The sequence below is a fragment of the Triticum aestivum genome, chromosome 3A (genome assembly GCF_018294505.1).
Source record: "Triticum aestivum cultivar Chinese Spring chromosome 3A, IWGSC CS RefSeq v2.1, whole genome shotgun sequence".
NCBI classification, from domain to species: domain Eukaryota; kingdom Viridiplantae; phylum Streptophyta; class Magnoliopsida; order Poales; family Poaceae; genus Triticum; species Triticum aestivum.
In genome coordinates this window covers 161,515,855-161,538,640 of record NC_057800.1, presented here as the reverse complement: position 1 = coordinate 161,538,640, position 22,786 = coordinate 161,515,855, and the positions used below count along the sequence as shown (strand labels likewise).

Below are 22,786 nucleotides of genomic sequence, written 5' to 3'. Positions count from 1 at the left end.
TGGCAGCGAGTGCCGCAGATGCGGCCGAACACTTCCGAGATCAAGAAGATCGCGAAGTGGAAAAGCACTTTTGGTCGCAGTTCCACAATCCGGAGCGTCCACTGTCATTAGCCGATCGTTTGGCCGAATGGGCCAAGCTAAATAGGTTGTCCGGACTCGCCATGAAGTATGTCATGAGTCATCTGTGGCCAGAGAGGCCAGAGCCGAAAAGTTATTTCAACTTAGTGCAGCAGTTCCTTGGTGCGGCGCCGCATATCAATGCGATGAAGAGGTCAGCGTGCATAGAGGGTGCGCGGATGGCTCTTGCCCGTGTGAAGACATACTGGGCGGAAATGGAGGCCACCGCTGTTGCATCCCAGACTCGGATGGAAGCCGAGTACCTGCCGAGCACTATTTTCAGGAAGTTCTGCAAGGCGCTTGTTTAATAGAGACGCAATGCTCGAAGGATACTATATTCGAATAGCATATATTATTGTAAAACAATATTTTGATAAATTGTAGAAGCTTTTTATACTTGTGCCTGCAAGTATTATAATACCTCCTGTGCGGCCGTTTAACATATATGTATATATAATCTGAAAGATGGCAGTCGTCGGCTTCAGCCCCCACGCACATAATGCGGGGGTGTTCGCAGAAGGCGCATTTTCACACTTGATCCAACGTCTTGGTCCTACAAAGGAGGTGATAGCGCAGCGAACTAGGCAATCGGACTATGATGCTTTATCACTTTCACTTAGCCATAGGAGTTTGACAGTGAGGCTACTTATATAGCCCCTGGTGGCGCCTGCGCTTGCCCGAACTCGGGGCGCGTATGTGCCTGGCCGGGAAGCGGCCCTTCGTTAATGCGGAGGAATCCTAAAGATTTCGGTAAGTCATCGAGTGGTTGACCAGTCTCACGCTATATCATGACAGTCAGTTTTCGGCTTTCTCTACTGAGGTGCTCGCCTGGCCGAACCGGGGCACAATCGCAGTAGTTCTCCTGGTGCCGCCTTAGCCGATAGAGCGGAACGTAAGGTAGCAAAACACAGGAGCCGGGCAAACCCAACATTTGACCAAAGACATGATTCGGAGCTGATGCATATAAGGCCAAACTCGCGACGCCGAACACTCCCTAAGGTATTCGGTCATTATGAGGGCGGGCGGGATAACGCCCTTAGTAATAAGCCCCTAGTGTCCAGGTACGCGCAAAACTCTGACGTGGCCACATGCCAAAACGCCAGCCTCCTCCTTGGTTATACCAAGAAACCAGGGGATGTGTATCAACAAGAGACAGTAAAAAAGGTTTACGCAGGGTCTTAATCTGAAAAGAATCCTTGGAACGGGTCCCTGCTGCACGTCTGCGCCTGTGTCTCCGTTGTGCCGTATCCTGGACGGGCGTAGCATGGTGTTCATCTGTAAAAGAGAGGAACTTAGTTTAGGAAAGATCGTGCCGAACATGAGTTATACTAAATAAACAAAGTATAAATCGAAATGGGTAAAATTGAGCTTTATTGTCTCTTGTTTTATATGCGCGGAGCCCCTAGTACAGGGGTATACGGCTATTAAGCCTTTATCCATTGTATGTTTATGCCGGATTCGTCTAGCCGTGTCCGTGGTCTTGACGACCTGTTTAGGTGCTTTGGCTGGTGAAGCCGCTTTATTGTGGGGCTGTCAAGGCAGCAGCACTATCTTCCGCGCGGGGGGAACACTCAATGTTTTCCCTTTAATGAGATGATGCCTCGTGGACCGGGCATCTTAAGCGTAAGAGATGCATAATGCGGTATTGTGTTAAAGCGGGGAAAGCTTCGCGTCCCAGCAGTGCTTGATAGCTACTTGAGAATGGGGCGATGTGGAAAGTTAGTTGTTCGCGACGGAAGTTATCGGGGGAGCCGAACATAACTTCTAGCCGGAGAGAACCCATGCAACGGGCATCCGGGCCTGGCATTACCCCTTGAAAGGAGGTTTTAATATGGCGAATTTTTGTTAGGTCTATCCCCATGTTGCGGATTGTGTCCTGGTATAACAGGTTTAGACCACTGCTGCCGTCCATTAGGACATTTGTAAAGTGGAGTCCGTCGATTATTGGATCTAATACCAAGGCAGTCCAGCCTGCGTTCCGGATACTTCTAGAGTAATCCTGATGGTCGAAGGTGATCGGTTTTAACAACCATTGGCGAGACTCCTTTGGGATAGGCCGTATGGCGCGTATCTCTGTTGGCGCCATTCTGTTCGTCACGTGAAGTAAGTTTACTGTTTTGACTTCTTGTGGGAAATCCTTTTGTTTCCTAGTGCTCTGCTTGTGGGGTTCGTCGTCGTCCTCACTTGGTGTGTTGAGCCCCTTGTGTTCGGCGTTGAGTTTGCCGGATTGCTTGAAAACCCAACAATCTCTGTGGGTATCGATCGCAGGCTTCCCGGGAGTACTGTGTGACATATCTTGTCCAAGATTTTGTTTAAGTTGGATAGCTCATCCCTGTTATCCTTGAGGGGCGCCTTTCTCTGATTCTGCCGCGAGCTTTTGAATCCGGCATTGACCGTCGTGCTCTTTGGGTTGTTTCCCTTATTCTGGCGTTGGTCCTTGCTGCGTCGGGGTTTTCCGTTTCCATCCCTAACTTCAGATGTACTTGGGTCACTGGTGCTACATCTTGCCAACCAGCTGTCCTCTCCTGCGCAAAAGCGGGTCATGAGGCTTGTTAATGCGGCCATTGTTCTTGGCTTTTCTTGGCCGAGGTGTCTGGCGAGCCATTCGTCTCGAACGTTATGCTTAAAAGCTGCTAGGGCTTCGGCGTTCGGACAGTCGACTATCTGATTCTTTTTAGTAAGAAATCTGTTCTAGAATTTCCGGGCTGACTCTCCGGGCTGTTGAGTTATGTGACTGAGATCGTCTGCATCCGGAGGGCGGACATAGGTCCCTTGAAAATTTGCCCGGAAAGCATCCTCAAGCTCTTCCCAACTTCCAATGGTGTTTTCGGGAAGGCTTTTGAGCCAATGCCGGGCTGGCCCTTTAAGCTTGAGGGGTAAGTATTTTATGGCGTGGAGGTCATCTCCTCTGGCCATGTGTATGTGGAGGATATAATCCTCGATCCAGACCCCAGGGTCTGTTGTTCCGTCGTACGCCTCTATGTTTACGGGCTTGAATCCGCTGGAAATTCATGGTCCAGCACCTCATCGGTGAAACATAGGGGGTGTGCGGCACCCCTGTATTTGGGTGTGCCGTGATGTTCGGATATTTGTTGTGTTGCATTGCTTACTAGAGCTTGCTTTCTTGGCCCGTAGATAGATCTGGCTGGGCCATCTTTTTGATGCGGATCCTTTGGTGGATCGCGTGCCGGCTTGTGTGCGTCGCCGCTTGCCGCTTCATGCTGGCCATGCGGTCGTCTATCCGACCGGGTTGCTTTCCTAATTTTTTACTGCGGGGGCTCTAAGGCCTCCTTGTCAAATTCAGGCAGTAGCTTTCGCTTTGGATAGCTTTTTGTGCGGCGACTGCCGCCATATTTGTCTGCGGTGTTGCGTACTTTGCTCCATCTGATTGTGAGTGCATCTTCCGCAGTTTTGAGCTTCCGCTTCTGATTTTTCAGGCTACGCACAGTGGCGACGAGCCATTCGTGGAGGTTCTTCTGCTCCATGAGCCTATCCGGCGTAAGGTCGTCCGGACTGTTGTTTTCGCCGGGGACGGGGTGTTCGGTTTGTTTATCCAAGATGCCCTGTTCGGACGGTTGCTCGAAGGCATGTTCGTCATCCGCCGGCTCGTCCTGCTCTATGGCTGGGTCTGTATGGTTGCTGTCTCTGTCGAGGTGGGGCTTGGAGCGGCGCTTTCATCGCCGCTTTGATTGCTTTTTGAGTGAACGATCCCTCATTGCATCCCTGTGTTCCTCGTCGTTGCTTCCTTTGGGTGTGTCCACCATGTATACATCATGACATGAGGTGGATGTCCAGTGCCTTATAGGCGTTGGTTCATGTTCATCTCCTACATCACCGTCCATACCGTCGATGTCTTCGGCGTCGAAGTCGAGCACGTCGTTTAAATTATCGACAGTGGCTATGAAGTGGGTGGTAGGTTGGCTTTGAATTTCTTCGTCATCCGCATCCCAACCTTGTTGACCATAGTCCGGCCAGGGCTCTCCTGATAAAGAGAGAGACTTTAGTGAATTCAGAATATCGCCGAAGGGCGAGTGCTGAAAGATGTCCGCGGCGGTGAACTCCATGATCGGCGCCCAATCGGGTTAGATCGGTAGGGGCGAGGAGGGCTCGGAGTCTGGAGAGGAGTCCGGCTCCTTGGAGTCACGGGCTTCGCAGAGAATAGGGCTGGTGTTCGGCTCGATCGCCGTAGAGATTGCAGCCCCCGAGGCGGTGTCCAACCACCCATCCTCGATTGGCGCAGTTGGCTCCGAATTAAGGGTCGGAGCTGATGCGGGTGCGGCCTCCAGGGCACTGTTCGGCGGCAAAGCAAGATCATGCCCATCGTGACAGTGCGGCGCGCTCGGCTGCGGCTCGAATCCGTCGAAGATCAAGTCTCCGCGGAGGTCGGCCATGTAGTTCAAACTTTCAAATCTGACTTGATGGCCAGGGGCGTAGCTTTTGATCTGCTCCAGATGGCCAAGCGAATTGGCCCGCAGTGCAAAGCCGCCAAATACTAAGATCTGTCCGGGGAGAAAAGTCTCACCCTGGATCGCATCATCGTTGATGATCGGAGGAGCCATCGGGCCTAAAAGTGACGACACAGAGGAACTCTCAATGAAAGCACCAATGTCGGTGTCAAAACCGGTGGATCTCGGGTAGGGGGTCCCGAACTGTGCGTCTAGGCGGATGGTAACAGGAGGCAGGGGACACAATGTTTTACCCAGGTTCGGGTCCTCTTGATGGAGGTAAAACCCTATGTCCTGCTTGATTAATATTGATGATATGGGTAGTACAAGAGTAGATCTACCACGAGATCAAGGAGGCTAAACCCTAGAAGCTAGCCTATGGTATGATTGTTGTTCGTCCTACGGACTAAAACCCTCCGGTTTATATAGACACCGGAGAGGGCTAGGGTTACACAGAGTCGGTTACAATGGTAGGAGATCTACATATCCGTATCGCCAAGCTTGCCTTCCACGCCAAGAAAAGTCCCTTTCGGACACGGGACGAAGTCTTCAATCTTGTATCTTCATAGTCCAGGAGTCTGGCCGAAGGTATAGTCCGGCTATCCGGACACCCCCTAATCCAGGACTCCCTCAGGTGTGGTTGGCTGGCTTGTCGGGGTGCCATGTATTTGACACGAGCGATCGAGTATATGGTCCAAACTGGACGGGCCCGGAGTGCTTCTTTTGAATGACTTTTTCTGCTGGCCGGGTTTAGAGCCTTTGAATCCGGCATTGACTGTCGTATCCTCGGTATTGTCGCTGTTGATGCGGCGCTCCTATTTGTTGCGACGTGACCTGCCATTGCCTTCCTTGGTATCCGAAGTACCATGATTCTTTGATATATTATTGCTGCGAGCCAGCCAGCTGTCTTCTCCCGCGCAAAAGTGGGTCATGAGTGTTGTGAGGGCTGCCATAGATTTCGGCTTTTCCTGGCCAAGGTGCCGGGCGAGCCACTCGTCGCGGATGTTGTGCTTAAAAGCTGCTAGGGCCTCTGCATCCAGACAGTCGATGATTTGATTTTTCTTTGTTAGGAACCGTGTCCAGAATTGCATGGCTGATTCCTCTGGCTGTTGAATTATGTGGCTCAAGTCATCGGCATCTGGTGGTCGCACATAAGTGCCCTGGAAGTTGTCGAGGAATGCGGCTTCCAGATCTTCCCAACAGCCAATGGATTCTGCTGGCAGGCTGCTGAGCCAATGCTGAGCTGGTCCTTTGAGTCTGAGTGGGAGGTATTTGATGGCGTGTAGATCGTCACCGCGGGCCATTTGGATGTGCAGGAGGAAGTCCTCGATCCATACCGCAGGATCTGTTGTGTCGTCGTATGATTCGATATTTACGGGTTTGAAACCCTCTGGGATTTGGTGATCCATTACTTCGTCTGTGAAGCATAGGGGGTATGAAGCGCCTCTGTACTAGGCTATATCACGACACAGCTCAAATGAGTCTTGTCCGCTGTGTTCGGCCCGGCCGGACTTACTTTTACTGTATCCGGCGTGACGGTTATCGTCTCGCATAGTGGCGCACCCTCGTGATTCGTAGATCGATCATGCGTGTTTTGCTTTGTCCTCCAATACATCTCGCAGGTCTGGCGTATTTCCCCATGACTTGACATTTTTATTTGAGTGGCGTCGGGGTGCGGGCTGAGCTTTTGGCTGAAATGCCTCTCTGTCGCGGCCACAGGGTGGCCGATCAGCCGCGTCATACGCTGGAGATGTAGGTTTTGGTGCTTCCTCCTCCAGTCGGGGTAGCAACCTGCGCTTTGGGTAACTCTTGGAGGGGCATTCGAGTTTATATTCCTCGGTCGCAAGGACTTCAGTCCATCTGTCAGCTAGCAAATCTTGATCAGCTTGAAGCTGTTGTTGCTTTTTCTTAAGGCTATTTGCCGTGGTTATAAGCCGGCGCTTGAAGCGCTCTTGTTCGACGGGATCCTCAGGCACGACAAATTCATCATCATCGAGGCTTGCCTCGTCTTTGGAGGGAGGCATGTAATTATCATCCTCCGCCTCTCCATCTGCCGCTCTCTCGGGAGGGCTGGCTTCTCCATCCTCCTGCTCTAAATCTTGCTGGAGGGGATTGTTGTTATCTTCGGCACTGTCCGGAGTGCTATTATCTCCTGTGCCGGTGTCACCGCTTTTGCCTTGGCGAGACTTAGAGCGGCGCCGTTGACGCTGGCGCTTGGGTTGCTTCTTGGAGGGGTCATCCTCCGTTGTCCCATCGCCATTGCCTTCTTTGGGTGTGTCCACCATATATATATATCATATGATGAGGTGGCTTTCCAGTACCCTGTGGGCAGTGGTTCTTGTTCGCCTCCTGCATCGTCGTCCATGTCGTCGATGTCTTCGGAGTCGAAGTCGAGCATGTCGGTCAAATCGTCGATAGTGGCTACTAAGTGGGTGGTGGGAGGGCGGCAAATTTCTTCGTCATCTGCATCCCAATCCTGCCTGACATAGTTCGGCCAGGACTCTCCTGACAAGGAGAGAGACCTTAATGAGTTCAGTATGTCGCCGAAAGGCGAGTGCTGAAAGATATCCGCGGAGGTGAACTCCATGATCGGCGCCCAGTCGGATTCGACAGGCACAGGCGGTTCGGAGTCCGTGGCCGGGGAAGAATCCGGTAGTTCGGCGTCACGGCTCCCGTGAAGGGTAAGGTCAATCCTCGGCTCGATCGTCGCTGAGAATACGGCCTCCGTGGCAGGGTCTATCCACTCGTCCATGGATGGCGCAATTGGCTCTGAATTGAGGGTCGGAGCGGTTCCCGGTGTGGTCTCCTGAACACTATCCGATGGTAGAGCTAAATCATGCTCATCGTGACCGTGCGGCGCACTCGGCAGGGGCTCGAATCCGTCGAAGATCAAGTCTCCGCGGATGTCGGCCGTGTAGTTTAAGCTTCCAAACCTGACCTAGTGGCCAGGGGCGTAACTCTCGATCTGCTCCAGATGGCCAAGCGAGTTGGCCCACAGTCGAAGCCGCCGAATACAAAAATCTGTCCGGGGAGAAAAGTCTCACCCTGGACTGCATCGCTATCGATGATTGAAGGAGCCATCAAGCCTAATGATGACGACACAGAGGAACTCTCAAAGAAAGCACCAATGTCGGTGTCAAAACCGGCGGATCTCGGGTAGGGGTCCCAAACTGTGCGTCTAAGGCGGATGGTAACAGGAGGCAGGGGACACGATGTTTTACCCAGGTTCGGTCCCTCTTGATGGAGGTAAAACCCTACGTCCTGCTTGATTAATCATGATAATATGAGTAGTACAAGAGTTGATCTACCACGAGATCGGAGAGGCTAAACCCTAGAAGCTAGCCTATGGTATGATTGTCTGTTGTCCTACGGACTAAAACCCTCCGGTTTATATAGACACCGGAGGGGTCTAGGGTTACACAGAGTCGGTTGCAAGGAAGGAGATCTATATATCTGTATTGCCAAGCTTGCCTTCCACGCCAAGGAGAGTCCTATCCGGACACGGGACGAAGTCTTCAATCTTGTATCTTCATAGTCCAACAGTACGGCCAAAGGATATAGTCCGGCTGTCCGGATACCCCCTAATCCAGGACTCCCTCAATGTTCCTTTTGTTTTTTATGACGATTGTGTAGAAGCATTTGAAATACTTAAGAAAGCCTTGATTTCTGCACCTATTGTTCAGCCACCTAATTGGAACTTACCTTTTGAAATTATGTGTGATGCTAGTGATTATGTTGTTGGTGTTGTTCTAGGACAAAGAGTTGATAAGAAATCAAATGTTATTCAATATGCTAGTAAAACTCTAGACAGTGCCCAGAGAAATTATGCTACTACTTACAAAGAATTTTTAGCAGTTGTATTTGCATGTGATAAGTTCGGACCTTATATTGTTGATTCCAAAGTAACTGTTCACACCGATTATGCTGATATTGAATATCTTATGGAAAATAAAGATGCTAAACCTACAATTATTAGATGGGTTCTCTTGCTACAAGAATTTGATTTGCATAATATTGATAGAAAGGGAGCTGGGAACCCCGTTGCAGACAACTTGTCTAGGTTAGAAAATGTTCTTGATGACCCACTACCTATTGATGATAGTTTTCCTGATGAACATTTAAATGGCATAAATGCTTCTCGTAATACTCCATGGTATGATGATTATGCTAATTACATTGTTGCTAAATTTATACCACCTAGTTTCACATACTAGCAAAAGAAAAAGGTTTTCTATGATTTAAGACATTACTTTTGGGATGACCCACACCTTTATAAAGGAGTAGATGGTGTTATTAGACGTTGTGTACCTGAGCATGAACAGGGACAAATCCTACGCAAGTGCCACTCCGAGTCTTATGGAGGACACCACGCTGGAGACAGAACTGCACATAAGGTATTGCAATCTGATTTTTATTGGCCTACTTTCTTCAAGGATGCTCGTAAGTTTTTCTTGTCATGTGATGGATGCCAGAGAATTGGTAATATTGGTAGACATGAGGAAATGCCAATGAACTACTCACTTGTTATTGAACCATTTGATGTTTGGGGCTTTGATTATATGGGATATTTTCCTTCCTCTAATGGGTATACACATATTTTAGTTGCTGTTGATTACGTTACTAAGTGGGTAGAAGCTATTCCAGCTAGTAGTGTTGATCATAAAACTTCTATTAAGATGCTTAAAGAAGTTATTTTTCTAAGGTTTGGAGTCCCTAGATATTTAATGACTGATGGTGGTTCACATTTTATTCATGGTGCTTTCCGTAAAATGCTTGCTAAGTATGATGTTAACCATAAAATTGCATCTCCATATCATTCTCAGTCTAGTGGTCAAGTAGAATTGAGCAATAGAGAGATTAAATTAATTTTGCAAAAGACTGTTAATAGATCTAGAAAGAATTGGACTAAGAAACTTGATGATGCATTATGGGCTTTTAGAACTGCTTATAAGAATCCTATGGGTATGTCTCCGTATAAAATGGTTTACGGAAAAGCATGTCATTTGCCTCTTGAACTAGAACATAAGGCATATTGGGCTATTAAAGAGCTCAATTATGATTTCAAACTTGGCGGTGAGAAGAGGTTATTTGACATTAGCTCACTTGATGAATGGAGAACACAAGCCTATGAGAATGTCGAGTTGTTTAAAGAAAAGGTTAAAAGATGGCATGACAAAAGGATACAAAAGCGTGAGTTTAAAGTTTTGATGGCTCTAGACCGGTAAACCTCCTCGATGACATATGTGCCTTCCCATTTTGAGAGGATCTTTCCTGCAAAAAATCTAAAATGGGAGTTGTACAAAAGAACATTTTCTCCGACTTTAAACTCATGCTTTTGGATTCTTTTGTCATGCCATCTTTTAACTTTTTCTTTGAATAACTTTGCATTTTCATAAGCTTGGGTTCTCCATTCATCTAAAGAGCTAATATCAAATAACCTCTTTTCACCAGCAAGTTTGAAATCATAACTGAGTTCTTTGATTGCCCAATATGCTTTATGTTCTAACTCAAGAGGCAAATGGCAAGCTTTTCCATAAACCATTTTATATGGAGACATACCCATAGGATTTTTATAAGCTGTTCTATAAGCCCAAAGTGCATCATCTAATTTCTTAGACCAATTCTTCCTGGGCCTATTGACAATCTTTTGCAATATTAATTTTATTTCTCTATTGCTAAGTTCAACTTGACCACTAGACTGAGGATGATAGGGTGATGCAATTATATGGTTAACATCATACTTGGCAAGCATTTTACGGAAAGCACCATGAATAAGTGTGAACCACCATGAGTCATTAAATATCTAGGGCTCCAAACCTTGGACAAATAACTTCCTTAAGCATTTTAATAGAGGTGTTGTGATCAACACTACTGGTTGGAATGGCTTATACCCATTAGAGGAAGGAAAAGGTCTCATGTAATCAAATCCCCAAACAACAAATGGTTCAACAGCAAGTGAATAATTCATATGCATTTCTTGACGCTTACCGATATTACCTATTCTCTGACATTCATCACAAGATGAGACGTACTTACGAGCATCCTTGAAGAGAGTAGGCCAATAAAATCCAGACTGCAATACCTTGTGAGCAGTTCTATCTCCAGCATGATGCCCTCCATAAGCCTCGGAGTGAAATTTCCATAGGATTTTTCCCTGTTCATGCTCAGGTACACAACGTCTAATAATACCATCTACTCCTTTATAAAGATGTGGGCCATCCCAAAAGTAATGTCTTAAATCATAGAAGATTTTTTTCTTTTGTTGGTATGTAAAGTTAGGTGGTAAATATTTAGCAACAATGTAATTAGCATAGTCATCATACCAAGGAGTACTATGAGCACCATTTATTGCAGCTAACTGCTCATCAGGAAAACTATCATCGATAGGTAGTGGGTCATCAAGCACATTTTCAAGCCTAGACAAGTTATCAGCTACCGGGTTCTCGGCTCCTTTTCTATGAATGATATGTAAATCAAATTCTTGCAACAAGAGAACCCAACAAATAAGTCTAGGTTTAGCATCTTTCTTTTCCATAAGATATTTAATAGCAGCATGGTCTGTGTGAACAGTTACTTTGGAATCAACAATATAAGGTCTAAATTTATCACAAGCAAGCACCACTGCTAAGAATTATTTTTCAGTAGTAGCATAATTTCTTTGAGCACTGTCTAGAGTTTTACTAGCATAATGAATAACATTAAGTTTCTTATCAACTCTTTGTCCTAGAATAGTACCAACAGCATAATCACTAGAATCACACATAATTTCAAAAGGCAAGTTCCAGTCAGGTGGTTGAACAATAGGTGCAGAAATTAAAGCTTTCTTGAGTGTTTCAAAAGCTTCAAGACAATCATCATAAAAACAAAAGGAATATCCTTTTGCAAAAGATTAGTAAGAGGCCTAGAAATTTTAGAAAAGTCTTTGATAAATCTCCTATAGAAACCAACATGATCTAGGAAACTATGAATACCTTTGATGTCCTTAGGACATGGCATTTTTTGCACCAACCTTAGCTTGGTCCACTTGAATACCTCTTTCAGAAATTTTATGACCCAAGACAATGCCTTCATCAACCATAAGGTGGCACTTCTCCCAATTCAAGACAAGATTTGTTTGTTCGCATCTCTGCAAAACTCAATCAAGATTGCTTAAACAATCATCAAAAGACTTCCCATAGACAGAGAAGTCATCCGTGAAAACCTCAACAATCTTTTCACAAATGTCAGAGAATATAGCAGTCATACATCTTTGAAAGGTAGCATGTGCATTACATAAACCAAAAGGCATACGTCTATAAGCATAAGTTCCAAAGGGACAAGTAAAAGTAGTCTTTTCTTGATGAGGTTGAGAAACAGGTATTTGTGAAAAGCCAGGGTATCCATCAAGGAAGCGAAAATGTGTGTGCTTAGATAATATTTCAAGCATTTGATCAATAAAAGGCAAAGGGTAATGATCTTTTCTAGTTGCTTTATTTAATTTTCTATAATCAATTACCATTCTATAGCATGTAACAATTCTTTATGGAATAAGCTCATTCTTATCATTAGGAACAACAGTTATACCTCCTTTCTTAGGAACACAATGAACATGACTTACCCATCTACTATCAGCTATGAGATAGATTATACATGCTTCCAGAAGCTTTAATATTTCTGTTCTTACCACTTCTTTCATCTTCGGATTTAACCGACGTTGGTGATCAACAACGGGTTTAGCATCAGGCTCCATATTAATTTTGTGCTGACATAGAGTGGGACTAATGCCCTTTAAATTATCAAGAGTATATCCAATAGTAGCTCGGTGCTTCCTTAGAACTTTCAATAATCTTTCTTCTTCATGTTCTGAAAGGTTAGCACTGATAATAACAAGATATATTATCTTTTCATCAAGATAATCATATTTCAAAGTGTATGGCAATTGTTTTAATTCAAACACAGGATCACCTTTAGGTGGAGGAGGACCTCCTAGAGTTTCAATAGGCAAATTGTGTTTAAGTAGAGGACGTTGTTCAAAGAAAATTTTATCTATTTCATTTCTTTCATGCATATGTGAATCATTTTCATGGTCTAGCAAATATTGTTCTAAAGGATCAGTAGGTGGAACAACAATAGAAGCAAGACCAATTAATTCATCCTTACTAGGTAATTCTTTTTCATGAATATTTCTACTAAACTTGGAAAAATTAAACTCATGAGACTCATCACCAAAGCTAACACCAACAGTTTGTTTCTTACAGTCTATCTTAGCATTAACTGTATTCAAGAAAGGTCTACCAAAGATAATGGGACAAAAGTCATCTTGTGGGGAGCCAAGAACAAAAAAATCAGTATGGTATTTTATTTTCCCACACAAGACTTCAACATCTCTAATAATCCCAATTGGTGATATGGTGTCTCTATTGGCAAGTTTAATAGTAACAACTATTTCTTCTATCTCAGCAGGTGTAATGTCTTTCATGATTTCTTCATATAAAGTGTAAGGAATAGCACTCACACTAGCACCCATGTCACATAAACCATGATAACAGTGATCGCCTATTTTAACTGAGATGACAGGCATGCCAACAACTAGTCTATGTTTATCTTTTTTGTCAGGTTTAGCAATTCTAGCAGCTTCTTCACAGAAGTAAATAATATGCTTATCCATATCTTCTTCTAAGAGATCTTTAACCATAGCAATACTAGGTTCAAATTTAATTTGTTCATCAGGTTTAGGTGTTCTAATATAACTTTTGCTAACCACAGTTGAAACTTTAGCATGTTCCTTTATCCTAACAGGGAAAGGGGGTTTCTTAATATAAGCAGAGGGAACAACTGGATCAACATTATAAAGTGTAGTTTCTTCTTTAACTGGTACCGGCTCTTTGGTTTCTTTTTTAATAGGTGGGTGATATTTAAACCACTTCTCTTTGGGGAGTTCAACATGAGTAGCAAATGATTCACAAAAGGAGGTTACTATCTCAGAGTCAAGTCTGTATTTAGTGTTAAACTTTTGAAAAGCATCTGTATCCATAAAATATTTAACACAATCATATTTAATTTTAATACCTAACTCTTTACCTTCACCGAGTTCCCAATCTTCAGAGTTGCGTTTAATTCTTTCTAAAATATCCCACCGAAATTCAATAATCTTCTTCATAAATGAACCAGCACAAGAAGTATCAAGCATGGTTTGATCATTACTAGAAGGCCGAGCATAAAAATTCTGAATAATAATTTCTCTTGAGAGCTCATGACTCGGGCATGAATATAACATTGACTTAAGCCTCCCCCAAACTAGAGCGATACTTTCTCCTTCACGAGGCCAAAAATTATATATATAATTCCGATCACGATGAACTAGATGCATAGGATAAAATTGTTGGTGGAACTCCAATTTCAAACGTTTCCAATTCCATGATCCAATATCATCACATAGCCTATACCACGCCAATGCTTTTCCCTTAAAATCTAAAGGGAAAACCTTTTTCATCACTTCATCCCTGGGTAAACCTGCAAGCTTAAACAATCCACAAATTTGTTCCACATATATCAAGTGCATATCAGGATGTTCGGTTCCATCTCCTGCATAAGGATTAGCTAGCAGTTGTTCTATCATACCCGAAGGAATTTCATATTCAATATTTTTAGTAGGTGCAGTAGGTTGAGGGGTAACTAATTGTGGTTCCGGACGAGGTGAAGATACCCCGAACAAACCCCTCAAAGGATTGTTTTCCATAGTAACAAGTGACAATAAATTTCAGCACACTATATAAATGTTTCCTTACCAAATTCCACTTACCAAAGGCGCTTCACTCCCCGGCAACGGCACCAGAAAATAGACTTGATGACCCACAAGTATAGGGGATCAATTGTAGATCTTTTCAATAAGTAAGAGTGTCGAACCCAACGAGGAGCAGAAGGAAATGACAAGTAGTTTTCAATTAGGTAATGTCTGCAAGTGCTGAAATTGTAAGTAGTTGAGTAGTTTGATAGCAAGATAATTTGTAACGAACAAGTAATGATAATAGTAACAAGTATGCATCAAGGTAGACCAATCCTTTTGAGGCAAAGTACATGCCAAAACGGTCTCTTATGATAAGCAAAGCGTTCTTGAGGGTGCATGGGAATTTCATCTAGTCACTTTCATCATGTTGGTTCGATTTGTGTTCGCTACTTTGATAATTTGATATGTGGGTGGACCGGTGCTTAGGTGTTGTTCTTACTTCAACAAACCTCCTACTTATGATTAACCCTCCCGCGGGCATCCGCAACTACGAGAAAAGTACTAAGAATAAATTCTAACCATAGCATTAAACTTTTGGATCCAGTCGGTCCCTTACGAAATAGCGCATAAACTGGGGTTTAAGCTTCTTTCACTCTTGCAACCTACCATATAATTGCTACTCCACAATGCATTCCCTTAGGCCCAAATATGGTGAAGTGTCATGTAGTCGACGTTCACATGACACCACTAAGGGAATAACAACATACATACTATCAAAATATCGAACACATATCAAGTTCACATGATTACTTGCAACATGATTTCTCCCGTGACTTCAAGAACAAAGGTAACTACTCACAAATAATAACCATGCTCAAGACCAGAGGGGTATTAAATAGCATAATGGATCTGAACATATAATCTTCCACCAAATAAACCATATAGTAATCAACTACAAGATGTAATCAACACTACTAGTCACCCACAAGTAACAATCTATAGTTTCGGTAACAAGATTGAACACAAGAGATGAACTAGGGTTTGAGAGGAGATGGTGATGTTGAAGATTTTGATGGAGATTGCCCTCCCCAAGATGGGAGAGTTGTTGGTGATGATGATGATGATGATTTCCCCCTCCGGGAGGGAAGTTCCCCCGGCGGAATCACTCCGCCGGAGGGCAAAAGTGCTCATGCCCAAGTTCCGCCTCCAGGAGGCGGCGCTTCGTCCCAAAAGTCCTCTCCTGATTTGTTTCTAGGTCAAAATGACTTATGTACCAGAAGATGGGCACCGGAGGTGGGCCGAGGAGGCCACAACCCACCAGGGCGTGCCTGGGGGGCCTGGCGCACCCAGGTGGGTTGTGCCCACCTGGTGGCCCCCTCTGGTGATTATTGGCTCCAGTATTTCTTAAATATTCCATAAAATCCCCGTGAAGTTTCATCTTATTTGGAGTTGTGCAGAATAGATAGCCTGACGTAGCTTTTTTAGCTCCAGATTTCCAGCTGCCAAAATTCTCCCTCTTTATGTGTACCTTGTAAATTATGAGAGAAAGGGCATTAAAATTACTCTAAAAAGCATTATTATGGATAAAAACATTATAAATAACAGTAAGAGAACATGATGCAAAATGGACGTATCACCCAGTATCGTATCACCATCACATCTTTATCTTTATTGTTTTCCTTAGTTCGATCCTTTTGGTTATATCTTGATCTAGTAGAATAAAGTTTTAGTATGATCTAGCCTTGATTTTTGCTTTATGTTCCCTCTATGTAATCCAGTCCGTGAAATATATAATAAAGAGTAGTTTTGAGTTGAGGGCTTTTCTTTCTTGCTATGATCTTGAGGGAATTAAATAATAGAAAGAATAAATAAAAAGGTCATATATTGATCTTATGGAAAGTAATGACTTCACATATAAAGAGTATATTGAATAAAAGTTGTTGAGAGTTGACAAACATAGTTTTGGTCATTATTGCAATTAATAAGAAGTAATAAAGAAACAGAGGCTTCACATATAGATATACTATCTTGGACATCTTTTGTAATTGTGAGCACTCATTAAAATATGACATGCTAAAAAGTTGATGGTGGACAAGGAAGACAACATAATAGGTTATATTTTTCTTATATCCAAATATAAGTAATATAGTCATGGATCATCTAACATGTTGAGCTTGCCTTTCCCTCTCATACTAGCCAAATTCCTTGCACCAAGTAGAGATACTACTTGTGCTTCCAAACATCCCTAAACCCAGTTTTTCCATGAGAGTCCACCATATCTACCTATGGATTGAGTAAGATCCTTCAAGTAAGTTGTCATCGGTGCAAGTAATAAAAATTGCTCTCTAAATATGTATGATCTATTAGTGTGAAGGAAATAAGCTTTGTATGAACTTGTGATATGGAAGAAATAAAAACAACAGATTGCATAATAAATGTCCTTATCACAAGCGGCAATATAAAGTGACGTTTTTTGCATTATGATTTTGTGCATCCAACCACAAAAGCGCATGACAACCTCTGCTTCCCTCTGCGAAGGGCCTATCTTTTACTTTTATCTTCTACCCTTATACAAGAGTCATGGTGATCATCACCTTTCCTTTTTATACTTTTTCCTTTGGCAAGCTCTATATGTTGGAGAGATCGGGATATATATAGTAACGCTAAACTAAGCGTGAGTGTAGAATAGCTTATTCTACACCCCAGTAACGATACATACAAAATACAGCAACACACTATATAAAATATAGTAATTTTCGTAAAAATGTAGTAAATTACAAACTTGGATGATAATTTTTTTTTCAAATTAGTATATTTTATACACCGTTTTACTAGATTTTGTACATAGCGTTACTAGCGGGTGTAGAATAAGCTATTCTACATTCATGCTTAGAATAGCGTTACCCTGGGTGAGGAATTATTATTCCTCACCCCAGCCACCCCACGGCCAGAACTTTAAAACGTAAGAAATAAAAACACCCGATGTAAGATTACAACAGGGAGAAAGGAACGTACTATGGAGCACTGCCGTAAGAAGCAAGGCTTGTGAGGTAAATTTTCCTCACGCATGCAAATTCAGCTGCTGAAAGAAATAATAGGTTCGCGAGGTAAATTTACCTCGCAGGCTATACTACCTCTATCTGCACGAGCTCCATGCATCGCAAGACCCTTTCTATCTGCATCTGATTGTCTTCTTTAAAAAGATATTTTCTGCTTCATGAAAAACAACTAGATAGTGATTCATACTCTCTCCTTTTCCTCTATTTTAATCTAGACCTGTTCATTAGGCGCCATGGATTTGATGTAGTAAATTCTCATTTGGAAATTTATTTGGAGGTGCCATTTATGGAATTGCATCCTCGATTATTCAAAAGTTTCTTCCTCGACTAGTGACTGAAATTTCCAATAACCTCACATTGACTTCTTTAATATATATGGAGTAGTTTTACCTCAAAGGGCCTATCGCTGAACTATATGAAATAGAGGGAATAATTTATAGATAATCTCTAAGAAACATGGAGCTAGTATTTACAAGGTCAGCTCTTGAGAAAAACAGAACTGGGACTCTACTCATGACCTCAGAGCTGATTACACAACACTCCAGAGAGAACTCCAATACAGTCCGAGTAGGGAGAAAGCAACAAAAATATGATTCAGAAAGAAGACAACCCGCCTGCAGCTCTCCTAGATTGAAACTCCTCTCAGCATAACTGTGCTGTCAAAGATCTTTGTGTGTTTCCATATTTTCAAATGTATTAATATCAGTCTACTGTTATCAGGGTACTTACAGATGAGCGACCTACAGTGTAAAAACTGATTAGTATAGGAAGCAAGTGTGCAACTGTTCTGGCATTACGCATCATTTATCAAAAATATGTTCTCTTTTAGTCTTTCAGATACCTTTATAGAGACTCAAATCATGAATGCTACGAACGAAAATAACAGCACGTGATTCAAGGTATAAACAATATGTTCTCTGGCATGTACCACCTGCTGTAGTAGTGTAGATTGTAGAAAATGAGCAGATAGTAGTAGTACAATTTAGTTTCTTTCAAAAATATTTTGGTTTCAGACCAACAAATCAATTATTTTTTGCGGAAGAATGGCTTGATCTAAAAACACAGGGTGCTAGGAGCTTGGTGAATAGGGGGTGCTATATCTAAAATGCGGAGAATAAAATGGAACATGTGGTAAGATAAGAGCTTAGTGAATCATTACTGTTGAAATAAAGAAGCTACAAAATTCTCAGATATAGGTCGGAATGTTACTGTAAAAAGATAGTAGATTAAGGCAAGTAGATTCAAAGAAAATGTTTTGATCGAACTAAATATAAAGCTTCTCCCATTAGGTGGATTGATGATATTTACTTAAATCAGAATTATCTTAGAGGATTCATCCAAATACTAGAAGAACTTGTGATAGGGTGATTAATCACATAAAGCCTATATGCACATGGAAAGAAGTATGCTCCAGACTGCAATATAGCAAATTCAATCTCCATACTCTCATAGAACTAATGATTACATGCACTACTTTCTAGAATAGAGTTTAGGCATGTACGATAACCAATCAAGTTTCTTTTTGAAAGACAACAATCAAGGTTCTGGAGGTGTTGGACATCTGGTCGAAGCCTGACTACTTTGTTCTCTACGACCTGTTGAACAACAACGTCAGATTGAAGAGTTTTCCTACAGAAGTCACACTTTTACAAAGTGTGTACAAATCTAAATGACATATAAGATGTGCGAGTACAGTAGCGGCATTTATCTAACTGACCTTTAACTTGCCTTCGATCAGTCCAAACCAATGGTATGGCATGGTACTAGTAGTGCACTACTAAACAACCTACAATCAATAGAGCCATAGATTTTTTTTCCTATAAAACCAATAAGAAGTGCAGGTTTTAAGGAGAAAAACACTTCTCTCCTGGACAGAAAAAGAGCGGAGCTCAGCTTCCGCCTCTCCTTTCTGTGATAATTTTAATTAGACCTATATGACCTTAATAGTCCTTGCACACTCATCATTACCATTGTGAGAAGTTCAATCCTTATTGTCAGTGTATGTTCTTCAACACAATAGCTCGGGTTAAACTAGGTAATTGTTTTTACTGAATCAAGAACAGTATTCTGAACGTACTTTATTTTACTCTGACAATCCAGGAATTCTTTAGACAATTGATCAAATACATTGTCAAGGAGGACCTAAAAATAATATGAATGAACTTGCTCAGTAAGATGGCAAGGATTGCATCTTACTGGGTATGCTTTTCTTCTTCCAGAATACATCTGCACATTTGCAGGGTGCAAAACTTCACTTGTCTGAATGGAAAACACCTCCAGCAGATTATTGCACTTGAAATTAAAATAGCGAGAAGAGGTTCATTAATTGCTTCTATGGTACGACTAGCAGCTCCTGAAGCACATAATCATGCATCTTCATTCTGAAGCACATAATCAAGCATCTTCATTCTGAAACACGTAATCATCCAAGGAGTAGCTGTTAGTCACACAAATGCCAGTGTAACCTCAAGTTCATTGGATGTCATTCTGAATAAAGAGAATAGGAGCGTGCCCAGCTATATCATTCTGTCCAGTGTGTATCAACAGATCAAAAGTAGCAATAAATAGGTACTTAACCATTCATTACTCGACTGAAGCACAATGTAAAAAATGATAACCAAACCTAAAAAAGTTCAGTGTACTGCAGGTGTATGCAGTGCTTTCATAGAGTTGACAAAGAGCTACAAATGCACCATGAATTGGAAATAGAAAACGTGATCTTGCATCCTAAATTTTTTGTAGTTGCTACCATGTCTCACTAGTGTTCTGAACTGCACCTAGAGAAAAGTTCTGAAGCCTTCCACAGATATCCTCAACAACTTCCGGTCAAAGTGAAAATCCATAATTTTATGACGACGATTAAAGTTTAATAAAAGTCACATTTGTGTCCTTTAGCAATATGAGGTAACCGAAAGGTTCAAATTTTGATCAATTCAAGGTATGATCAGCCCCAATAGCAGTGTTTCGACTAACTGAAGTGACAAAACATTATACTCACTATCAGCAAGGCAATGATATTGTGCATTGAGATCACGGTTACTTGGGCTTAAATGATTTGTGCTTCTTATTGGGGTGCCACCCTTCCCGGTTTCTTACTATGCCTTCTTGTGCAACAGAGCAGATTCACAATGACTGGATGGTCAACCTAATACAGTAGCAGCACCCCGATTCGATTCTAAGTTTAAATGGCCAGACATGGTACTTTTCAGTAGCAGGGGACAGTCCAATTCATCCAAAATAGTGGAGCTCCAAGGAAAAAAGATGGAGTTTATTCATAATAAAGAAGAAACATGGCTATTTATTAGAACATGCAACATATGGGGACTCAAAACGAAGGATTCATCAGACACAAACCGCCGAATGTAAACTATTTATTGAAAATAGGAGCTTAGTAGGAGGACTGGGAGCATCTGTAGGCTAGATCTAAACAGAAGCTCTTGATTTGTCCCCAACATCAAATCCGGTGAAGGCCCGTACTAAAATTTGTGCAGCCAAATTGAAACGAGTAAAACTTCATGTATGGATGCAACAACCTGCGCCGAATCTGAGAAAGGCCAAAACCTAGCACCATAGCAGCCGCCACATCTGGCAAGTCAATACGCCTAAGTTCCATAGGGAAAGTAGAATTCTGGATTGGGAGAAAAGGGAGGAGAAATACAGGGGCATAAATCTTGGCAATGCATCAGAATGTCGAGAGCTCACCGTGACGCCGTCGTAGACCGCTATTGCCGGCGTAGAGCGGTGCAGCCCCGCAACACTGCCTCGAGGAACCTAGAGAGTTCACCACACAGCCGAGGCCACCACTGCCACCGAGCAGCACGGGCTGAAACTTCAACGCCATCACCAACCACGGCGCCGCCCAAGACCTAGGCAGCTGCCCCACCTACCCATGGCACCGCCGTGCGCCACCGATACTGCCGATACGGTTCGCCACTCTTCTTCTTTAAAAAAACAAAAATTGTTTGCAGCAGTTTAGAAAAGGACAGGAAGGTGGGGTTGTGTTCGAGTCAATGCTTGAAACGTAAAATTACTTCAACCTCAATATAATTTTCCAGCGAGGGACAGTGGGCTAGCTTTTCCCCAATCGCAAAACGGTGCCTTGGCTGGAGGCATGGTCTGGCTCGGTCGATCGACCGGGGTGAAGAATTATTTATTCTTCACCCTGGGTCATTAATAGAGTTTCTATATATAAAACTTCATGTATGGATGCAACAACCCAGGATCCATGGCTCCGTCTCCTACATGGCACCAACCCATTCCCAGGTTTTCTTGATTTCTCTCTTCCTCTCTCTCCCTCTGTAGGTGTTGTCAACTCGTCATGCATGCGTGTGTGTTCTTATTAGTCATTTTGCTACTAATGCTTAGATCAATTGGCATATTATGCAGGACAAGTATTGTGCAGGAAGCTCCATTACTGCATTAGTAAAGTGATAAAGACAGGGGTCAATTTACATCTTATCTGATCATCTTAGATCTTTCCTTGCTAGCTAGATTTATGATTTAGATTTTCTCTGTGTATAAGTTTATTCTCATTCAGGAATCAGCTACTGTACCACAATAGCAGTTCTGTCATTCTAATTCTCAAAGTATTTTCGAAATCCCATACTCAGCGCTTAATTTCTGTGTATAAGTTTATTCTCATTCAGGAATCAGCTACTGTACCACAATAGCATTTCTTGTTTGAGTGTTATTAATCGCTTAATTTATAACATAATTGGAGAATCATCAAACAAGAATTGTTGATTTGATGGTTGCAAACCTAGATTATTCCATTTTTTCAAACCCCATCTAATGTTTCGCATAGGGTTGATAGAAATATCTTGGTCTAAATATGCATTTGTGAATTCAGTTTCTTCATTTTTATTGGCTTCATGATGCATTTCTGTCAGATCATATGTATACTACTGTTAGGTGAATTTAATCATCGATTGATCTGCTTTCCATGTCATACAAAACAATAACCTTCTCTTCTTTAGGTTGTGATTTTAAAAATTGTTATAGTGTTGGTTTGAGTTACCCCTGGAATTCTTCATGATGGATGACTGGATGTTTATTTTCCCTTGCTTGCTATCATGCCATGATTCTTGGTCTCGATATGTTCAACTCAAATCATGATTCGGGGGCATCAATTAGGGGTGCATGTACTTCATCTTGGTGATTGTGCAGATGATGGTCATTTACCCATTTTTTATATAGCCCCCTTAATCTTGGCATCGATTAGTGGTGCATGTACTTCATCTTGATGAGGACTAACGACCAAGTCAGACTTCTCTTAGGTGTAATCCAACCAACGGGTTGTGCCTCCGACGTTCCACCATGCATAACTCCACGCATGAGGTAGAATCTCTTAGGTGCCGACGTAAGTTTACATTTACAAAAAATGCTTTCTGTCCGTGGTAGCTATAGCCCCCTTTCTCCGCCTCATTATTTCCTATTCTAATTGTGGTGGCCGATTCCCT

The 22,786-nt window shown here is 42.7% G+C and overlaps 1 long non-coding RNA gene across 2 annotated transcripts; it reads right to left on the bottom strand.

Annotated features, from left to right (window-relative positions):
- Positions 1–17,743: 17,743 nt before the first annotated feature.
- Positions 17,744–21,381, bottom strand: LOC123058174 (uncharacterized). Of its 2 annotated transcripts, XR_006427082.1 has the most exons (3): positions 21,030–21,330; positions 19,524–19,736; positions 17,744–18,067 (listed from the first exon to the last, which is right to left on the bottom strand). It is a non-coding gene; the product is annotated as an uncharacterized lncRNA (long non-coding RNA). The 2 variants fall into 2 exon arrangements; XR_006427081.1 differs by lacking the exon at positions 17,744–18,067 and having other exon boundaries at positions 19,391–19,736; positions 21,030–21,381.
- Between the last annotated feature and the right edge of the window lie 1,405 nt (positions 21,382–22,786).